This window comes from Enhydra lutris, unplaced genomic scaffold (assembly GCF_002288905.1).
Source record: "Enhydra lutris kenyoni isolate GAN:26980312 unplaced genomic scaffold, ASM228890v2 scaffoldscaffold119, whole genome shotgun sequence".
Taxonomy (NCBI): domain Eukaryota; kingdom Metazoa; phylum Chordata; class Mammalia; order Carnivora; family Mustelidae; genus Enhydra; species Enhydra lutris.
Window position 1 is genome coordinate 355,235 of NW_019154203.1, and position 8,136 is coordinate 363,370.

At 53.6% G+C, this 8,136-nt stretch overlaps 1 protein-coding gene across 3 annotated transcripts in view; it reads right to left on the reverse strand.

Annotated features, from left to right (window-relative positions):
* The window catches only part of LOC111139801 (family with sequence similarity 156 member A), a 41,247-nt gene that overhangs the window by 6,163 nt on the left and 26,948 nt on the right, over positions 1 to 8,136 (reverse strand). Inside the window, exon 1 of one of the 3 annotated variants that reach the window (XM_022492203.1) lies at positions 1,460 to 1,540. The exons of the other annotated variants lie outside the window; for them this stretch is intronic. The gene's annotated coding sequence lies outside the window, so the exon portion shown is untranslated. Of the gene's footprint in view, positions 1 to 1,459; positions 1,541 to 8,136 lie in introns of those variants that run through there. 3 annotated transcript variants of the gene reach the window in all.

The following is an 8,136-nucleotide window of genomic DNA, read 5'->3' on the forward strand; positions in this document are numbered from 1 at the left end:
TGCCGACGCCACGCGGCACTCCCAGAGCATCCCGTGCTCTGTTACCTGCCCTGCCCTCCCCGGCCCCTTACCCACCCCCCACGGCACCAGAAGCAGCCCCTAGCTATCTGAGGACGGGACGGGAGTGACCTGGATTCGTGCGCACGATGCAACATGATGTATATTTGTGTTCCCCCAAATGGGAGACCCACAGTGGGAAAGCCAGCCTTTCTGGTGAGGCCCCCGGTGAGGGGTCATCCGTGCGTGACACCAAGGACGAGAAGACAGTGGCACAGGAAGAGAGTCTCTGGGGCTGAAGAGACACGTCTGATGCCATCTCCACATTCTTGGCCGTGGCTCATTCAGTGTGAAGCGTGACCTGCAACCTATCCCGTGGCAGCCTCAGTGGTTGTAATGACAGGGAACGTGCCAGGCCCAATTCTGTGAACCATCTCTGCATGACCTCATTACGTACTCAGAAATGCAACCTTCTCTGTCTGGTGGTGTTATTACAAAGAATAACAAACCCATTTCACAGGTGAGGGGCGTAGGGCACAGAGGGCCAAGTAAATTTCTCCAGAGGACGTGACTGCAAGTGGCAGAACTGGGTTGGAAGGAAGGGTGTCTAGGGTCAGAGCTTGTGTCCTTACCCATTATATGGTGTGGGCTCCACAAAACAACAGAGAACCAGACCCCATGATGCTCACCCTATCAGGAAGTCAGCTTCGTGCTGTGAGTAAGGAGGAGACCCCTCTGCAAACAGGCCTGAGCACAAAGGCAAGTCACAGTCACACAAACGAAATCAGAAGGGTGGGTGGGTACGGGTGGGCACACTCTGGGGTCCAGTGATGCCATCAAGGACGTAGGTTCTTTCCAGCTCTGATGTGGCCATTTCTGGAACAGATGTTCCAAGACCAGCATCCAGATACAGCAAGGTCCAGTGCAGAAAAGAGACTTTCCAGTCCTGGATCTTTTGTACGAACAAGGGAGTTTCCTTGTCTCTTCCTTTCCCACTGGCCAGCACCGGCTCACACCCTCATTCCTCTCATTCGGCCAGGAGGACTGGAGGGTGATGCCACACCTGTCCTGCACGAAACGTTTGGGAAGGTAACGGCAGTAAGGAAGCCCTTCGCCTCTTACCCCCGTCTGGGGATTCAGGCAGCGTTTCTATCAGCAAGCCTCCTTCTCCTTCCCCTGAACCTCCCCCGAACTTCCACAACACCCTGCGTTTCCCCTTTCCCGGCCCCAAACCCCACCCAGCCGTCAGAGGCGGACTGTTTGGCTCGCTCACTAGCCCAGGCCCTGGCAGAGTCCAGGGACTTTGTCTTGTTCACCCATCAGAGCCTCAACCTCAGGGGGGCATTCACGAATACCTACCAAATGGAATAAAGGAGAATGTGAGGCCCATCCGTGTATCTTCCATGGTCCCAAGGGAGAAAAGGCCTGTGCGGGGAGGGTAAGTGACATCTCAAGAGCTCACCTGCGGCAAGAGACGGAACCGCAGCCCAGGTGCATCCTGACTCCAGATGTAAGCACCCCTGGCGGCACTGCCTCTCCGGGTGATCTGTAAGCTCCAAAGCCTAACCTAGAAAGGAACCCCAGGGGAGTGAGGCCAGTCAGGCTTCTCGAGGAGGCAACCTTCCACCAACAGTGTGAACAGGGAGAGGAGTCCGAGAGGCAGGTATCTGGGTCAGGGCTTTCCAGACAAGAGGGAACACTGAGGAAGAAGTGTCTGGAGCAGAGGCTGCCGGGCCACGGCGCACATACTGTCGGGGGGCTGGACAGGGAATGAGAGCCTCACAGAAAGCGGGGACAGCAGAGGGTGACAGGCCCCAGATCCTGCTGGGTGAGGATGCTTCAACTCAGTCGGCTGGACCACAAAGGACACCGACAGATCACAGATGCTGAGTGACAGCCTGTATCAGGCTGGAAAGCAGGCAGAAAGGGACACGGAGAAGACCATTCAGAGAAGAGGCACGTTTGGCAAAGAGCTGGAAGGACAGTGAGGAAGAGCACCTCCCTGAGAGGCTGACAGCACTCCCCCAGACCGACATACCCTTCACCTGGGAGCCCGTGTCCCTGTCCCCCAGGGCATTTGTGCTCTAGCCATAGCATCACACCCTTAATTAGCAGCCTGAATTCACTCAACAGTCCACCTGTTGGACACATCACTGTGGGCACCTGCTGTGTGCACCGGTCCCTTGGAAGATACTCTCTGAGCTCACTGGTGCTCCGAGGATCGTGATCCAAGTTCCACTGTGAGATCAGAACTGTGGCTGATGGGGCGACAGAGTGTCCCACACAATTAAAAGATCTTCATAGCCTCGCAGTTTTTCTTTTAAGCATGTGCAGTTAGAGGTGGTACAAAAGATGCAACCTTCCTCCTCCTCCCCCCAAAGAGAATCTGAGTACAGAGATGTCCTGTTTCCTCCATTTGTAATCCAGAAACAGCTGGTACGATAGCTACCCTTTATGGTGAAGTCATAAGGTCACCCTTGGGTCAGGGTCCCTCATTCGCTGACAAAACGTGCTCTAAGCGCCAGCTGAATACCATGCATCAGCTTCCTGGACACGGTTTGGGGATGTAGGGACGAGGTAGGCTGAATCTGCCAGCAGATGACCACCACATGTTCTGTGAGAACACTGATGGTGGAATTTAAGTCGAAGTACCTTAGGAACACAGAGGAGGACGTCTTCCCCCTCTCTAAGTGTACGTGTGCGTTTGGTCAGGACCCACTTCTCAGGGGTGGAGGCTGATGAGGCAAGCACTCGGATCACCCACATTTTCCAGACCTGCCAGCTGAAAAACCCAGAGATCCCCACAGGCAGAGCCAGGTTTCCGGCCTCGGTCTACCGAGCTCCAACCACCACTGCCCTTTGGCCAGCTCCGCGGCGGTGACGCAGCCGCCAAAAGCAGTTCCTCGGGCTCCCCTTGCCTCTCCATTCATAGTCTCTGGGGAACAGAGTGGGACTGGTGGAGACCGAGTTTGGGGAGTGGGGTGGATCGCAGAAGTCCCTCTAACGTGGCAAAGGGCCTCTCCACAGGGGAACGCTGGAAGCTGAAGCCCTGCTCGGCTGTGGGCTCTGAGGCAAGCCTCCCACGCCAAGGGACTCCAGGGCTGTTGCTTCGGGGCCGCTCCTCAGAGGGCAGACACAGAGTCTTAGAACCTTTCGGGGTTGCTCCACCCTGCCGGGGACCTGCGTTTCAAGGTGGACACGGTGTTGGGACCACGACGACTATGCAATCGTGGAACAGTATCTCCATTTCAGCAACCGAAACACAATCCAGGTGTGTCGTCGTGAGCGCCAAGACTGGCTTTTGAGTCAGGCAAAACGGAGGTGGGATTTCTAGATCCACCCTCTCCTGCATCAGCCACTGACTCCTTTCGGCTTGCTTCCCCGTCTGCGGACGTTGGGCTTTCAGGCTTACCCGAGTCCCTGGGTAATCACACTGTTATCTACCACGCACACCTTAGCTCCTCAAGACCTAGGCCGCGGGAAGAGGCAATCACACCGTGCCCTGTGTTAGAGACACGTCAGCAATGGAGGAAAGTAGGCCAGTCCCCTGGGAGTCTAGTCCCACCCTCTGGCCGGGGCTGGGAGTTGGGGCGGTACTGGTTGGACTGGTGGTTCCACCTTTTGTCTTATCCAAGGCACACACTTCTTTTCATGCTGAGGTGTGCTGTGCTTACAGGGCTTGTAGTGAATGCGGGTAATCTCGTAGCTGAGTTGAGCCTATGGCAGGGAGAAACCAGTGGTGGGTTCATGCTCTCCACTGGATGCTCGAGGGACCGACATAGTTTCCTCTAGGGCTTGCGGGCACCTGGTGGGGGCCCCTAGGGACTCGTACAAAGGCACTGTCAGACTCCCTTGGTGAGTTCCCATAGGAGCAGGCAGCTAATCCTTGCTTCCTCCACCGCCACAGGAACAAATTAACCAAACCCCTTGTAAAGGAAAGACCAGTTCGTATACTTTCTCTTGTCCCAACAGAAAACTCAGACTGCAACTTCCACTGAAAAAGTAGCGCATCAGAACAAAGTCCACGGGAGGTGGCTGCAGGCCTGCTTAATGTCCTGGGTCACAGGTGCCCTAATGACATATTCTTTCCATGTTTCTGCTTATCCCTCGTCACCGGAAGGAAGGACCCCTTCACACTGGAAAATGTGGGCCACATTCCAAACTCCGAGTCACGTGGATCCAAGGCTCCATGTAAAATGAGGTGAGATCTTTGCCGAGTGTAATCCTAGTCTAAGCAAGGAAGCCTTTTCCAGAAAGGCCAAATTGCTGTCAGATTGCATTTCCAATTAGCTCACTCTGGTCCAGAGTAAAACCTCTGTCCATTTGAGGGGATTTATAACGGAATCTCCATCACTTCTTTTCAGCACAAAGTTCTGTGAACAGTGCCTTTTCATCCAGGTACTCCTCGCGTTAAGTGGAAATTGCCCTCTACTGAACCTGCCAGCTGAACATAGGTAGGAATCAGGCAAGTGAAGTGAATCTTCGATCCACAGGGGATGGCATGCGTGGGGCTGGGGAAATGAGAGGTAGAGAGAAGAGAGAGCGTCTGGGTTCACTGGCCACCTGCTAAACAGGAAGAGGCGGAAGGGGGCTGGATATGTGGCGTGGGGTGGAGCAGGAGGCAGTGTGCTGAAGACGAGGCCTTTGAGGGCAGGCAAGGCCTGCTGTACCGAGTCCAAGAGGCAGATGTGATCTTAAAAACAGCAGGATGCCCCCTGCAGAGTTTTGAGCAGGGTAGACAAGACCAGATTAGGATTTAAGAAAGGTCCCTCAGGCAGTCGGATGAAAACACTTGTGGCCAAGGGTCAAGATTGGTGGTGACTATCAAGCACAGAGGAGGGTCATCTGGACTAGGGATCGAACCATAGTGATGGAAGAAGTGTCAGGATCCTATTTAGAAGGATGGAGGGAGTTGGATTGATAGGCCTTAGTAACTGAGGGGTGGTGAGAGAGGCAACAAGGAAGGAGGGCTATAAAAAAAAAAAGATTTTATCTGAGAGAGACAGCGTGAGAGAGAGAACGTGAGCAGGGGGGAAGGGTAGAGGGAGAAGCAGACACCCCGCTGAGCAAGGAGCCCGATGCGGGACAGGACTCTCAGGATCCGGAGATCATGACTTGAGCCAAAGGCAGTGCTTAACTGACTGAGCCACCCAGCTGCCCAAGGAAGGATGGGTTTAAGGATCGCCGGCCCAAGCAGCTGGGTAGAAGGTTGCTTTTCACTGAGTTTGGCAACACCGGAGGAGATGCAGATGTATGGGGAGTGGGGGTGGACGCAGGCGGTTCTGGACACGTTGCGTATTCTCTGCCTCTGCACTCAACCACTTAGTACCTCAAATACTTGGGGGAGCTGACCCAGCTTCTCTGTGCCTGAGTCGTTTCATCTGGAAGGGAAGGATACTAAAAATTAGGAAAAAGAGCTAATTTGTTTCATTCCGTCTAGGAAAATGTTCTTCCTTTGCACGGCACAGAGCTGTTTGACAGTCAGGTACTCCTTGGGTCCAACGGGATTCTCTCTACTCATCCATATATTGGTTGGTTTTGCTTAACTGCCTTGTGTGTTTTCAACACGCAGCATGCACTGTCAGTGCTAAAAGAAGAAAAAAATAATTCAAAGCAACGTCCTGAACACACGAGCCATAGGTTAGCCCATCGGCCCATCTCAGAAACACAGGCCCCTTTCAGGCCCTTCAGTCTTCCTCTGGTAGGCTCTCCCTCAGGGATGGTGGTGAGCCTTTGGGACCTACTTCCTCCAACACTTCTCTTCCCCGTCAGGCCATCCCCAGTGTCCCAGAGACTGGCTAGCACTTTTTGAGTGCAATCTGTCTGTAGGCCTGTCAGTTGTCTCAGGAGGTGTGTCGTTTCAGAGAGGACAGAACCAGATGCGTGGATCTGGAAACCAACACTATGTTCCTGCATGGCCGACAGGTGATGAAGCCATCCATACCAAGATTTGAAATCAGGGCCCCGCCACTTACTCCCTGTGTGACTTTGGGCAGATAACTGAACCTCTCTGTGGTCAGTTTCCTCACTTGTAAGATGAGCACAATGATCTTATTCTGGGATAATGACTCATTTTGCTTCCTTCATTTAGATCAGGAAAACAGTACTTTTCAAAAACCATTAAGTGCTCGTCAGGTATTGATTACTTCCAGAGTTAAAGAGAGAATCTCTGCTTATCTGGATATCTGCTTGGACAGACACAAAAGAGGGCAAGCGCATTTTTACCCCACAGACAACGCTGAACTTCACCTGAGCCATGACAGAAGCCACAGGAAAGAAATCTCCACAGGCTTTCACCGTGCAGAAATGGCTGACCCGGAAGGACCACTCCTGCCCCTTCTATCTTTGAGAAGGCTTGCTGTTCACTCTTTGTCATACCCACCATCAGTCTCTTGGGCGACTCTGGGGTTTAGATGTGAGAAGGCCAAACACGGACCTTCCTCTTCTGGCTGAAGGGCCAGACAGTCTCCCCCAGCTTCCTGCTGTCTCAGGAACAGCCACTGAGACTTAAAAAAAAAAGGTCAATCCTCCTGAAACTAGCTAGACACGGAGAGAAACATTTCCTGGTCCACAGACGGAGACTAGTCCTGAATGCAGAAACACCCCTGCCTTAAATCTGCCCGCTGTAACGTGTCTACTTATCCCCACGAAGTAAAGACAAAACCACCCCGCCGACACACACTGATCTTCAGATGGAGTGCTCTCCAGATTGCAAGAGCTTGAATAGACAAGCTCTCTCCTAGTTTTGCTTTTGCCTTTGCCCGCGTGCATGTGCACCCTACGCAAAACCCCTAGTAAGAAAACAAAAATTTCTAACACAGATCTCACGCATGGCCCCCTGCGAGGGACCTAAGCAGGCTGTCACGGAGAAGCCCCTGCCTGGCCAGCCCACCCAGCTGAGAACCACGTGCGTCGTCGGCGACGTGGACTGCAGCACCCGGAAATGCTCCCGGGGATCTCAGGAAGTACTCGTCGTCGTCACTCTGATGCGCCGCCATGGGGGCGGGCTCAACCCTCCCACCTCCAGGGCGCTCTCATCAGGGTTTCCATGCACCCAAGACGCGGTCCAGGGAGATGCGCCCACTGTGCCCCCGGACACTCCCGGCTCCCTCCCCGCCCCGCCCCGTACAGCGGGAGAAAGGATAAAAAGTACCCGGCCTCGGGCCCCTGGGCTCATTCCTATGACGTCACGCAGCCGCGCCTCTCCTAGGGAGTGTGTATGCGCGCGCGCGCGGCTGGTCGGCCTAGGAAGCCGGGAGGACTTTTCCTCTCGGTGGTCTTAGTCTTAACCCTTCCATTTTGGGAGGCGCGCTTCACAGCCTGGGCTGAGGAACCGAGGGTGTGCGCTGGCTGCGGGGTGGTGGGAACCTGATCCTGGGAAAGAACGAGCAAAAGCGAGGGCCTGAGAGCGAGAGAGGGAGAATCTCCCTAAACAGGCCGTGCGCACATTAGTGTCTCAGGACTAGCGTTCTCCCTGAGCCATGCGCGACCGGTGCTGTCTGAAAGAATAGCTGTTTTTCTCACAAGCCCTAGATCAGCTGTATCAGGACTGCCATTTGAGAACCTGCGTATGGCATATTTCTCTTTTCTCTAATTAGGTTGCCATTTTTAGCGGAGATGAGACTGAGACTTCTAATGGGCATTGCTAGAGCCTGGGACATCACTGGGCTCCAGTCTGTGTTCCACGGGTCAGAGTCTGTTTCCTTGGCAGTGCCTCCTCCTGTATTTCCCGAGAAAGTCTGTCTAGGAGGAGAGGCGTGGGGGGGCGGGGAGAGACACACACACAGAGAGGCAGAGGTGTCATGATGTGACACAGAAAAAGACATGCTTTTAATAGGCTCTGTGATTCCTACATTGGTTACAATTACTTAGACCGCAGTAATCAGATATAAGCTGCAGCCTATGAGATCTGGAGAAAGAAGGCATCTTTTTGGTTGTCCCGTCTGCTGGAATACAGCCAATCCTGACAGACATCTAATGTGATCAGAAATTTAGTTTTATAATTAATCACAGGATTCCATTTACACTTCCGATACAATTTCCTTGTATTTACTACTGGGCGTACTGGGTGGGTGGGTGGGTGGGTGGGGTGTGTGTGTGTGTGTGTGTGTGTGTGTGTGTGTGTGTGTGTGTGTGTGT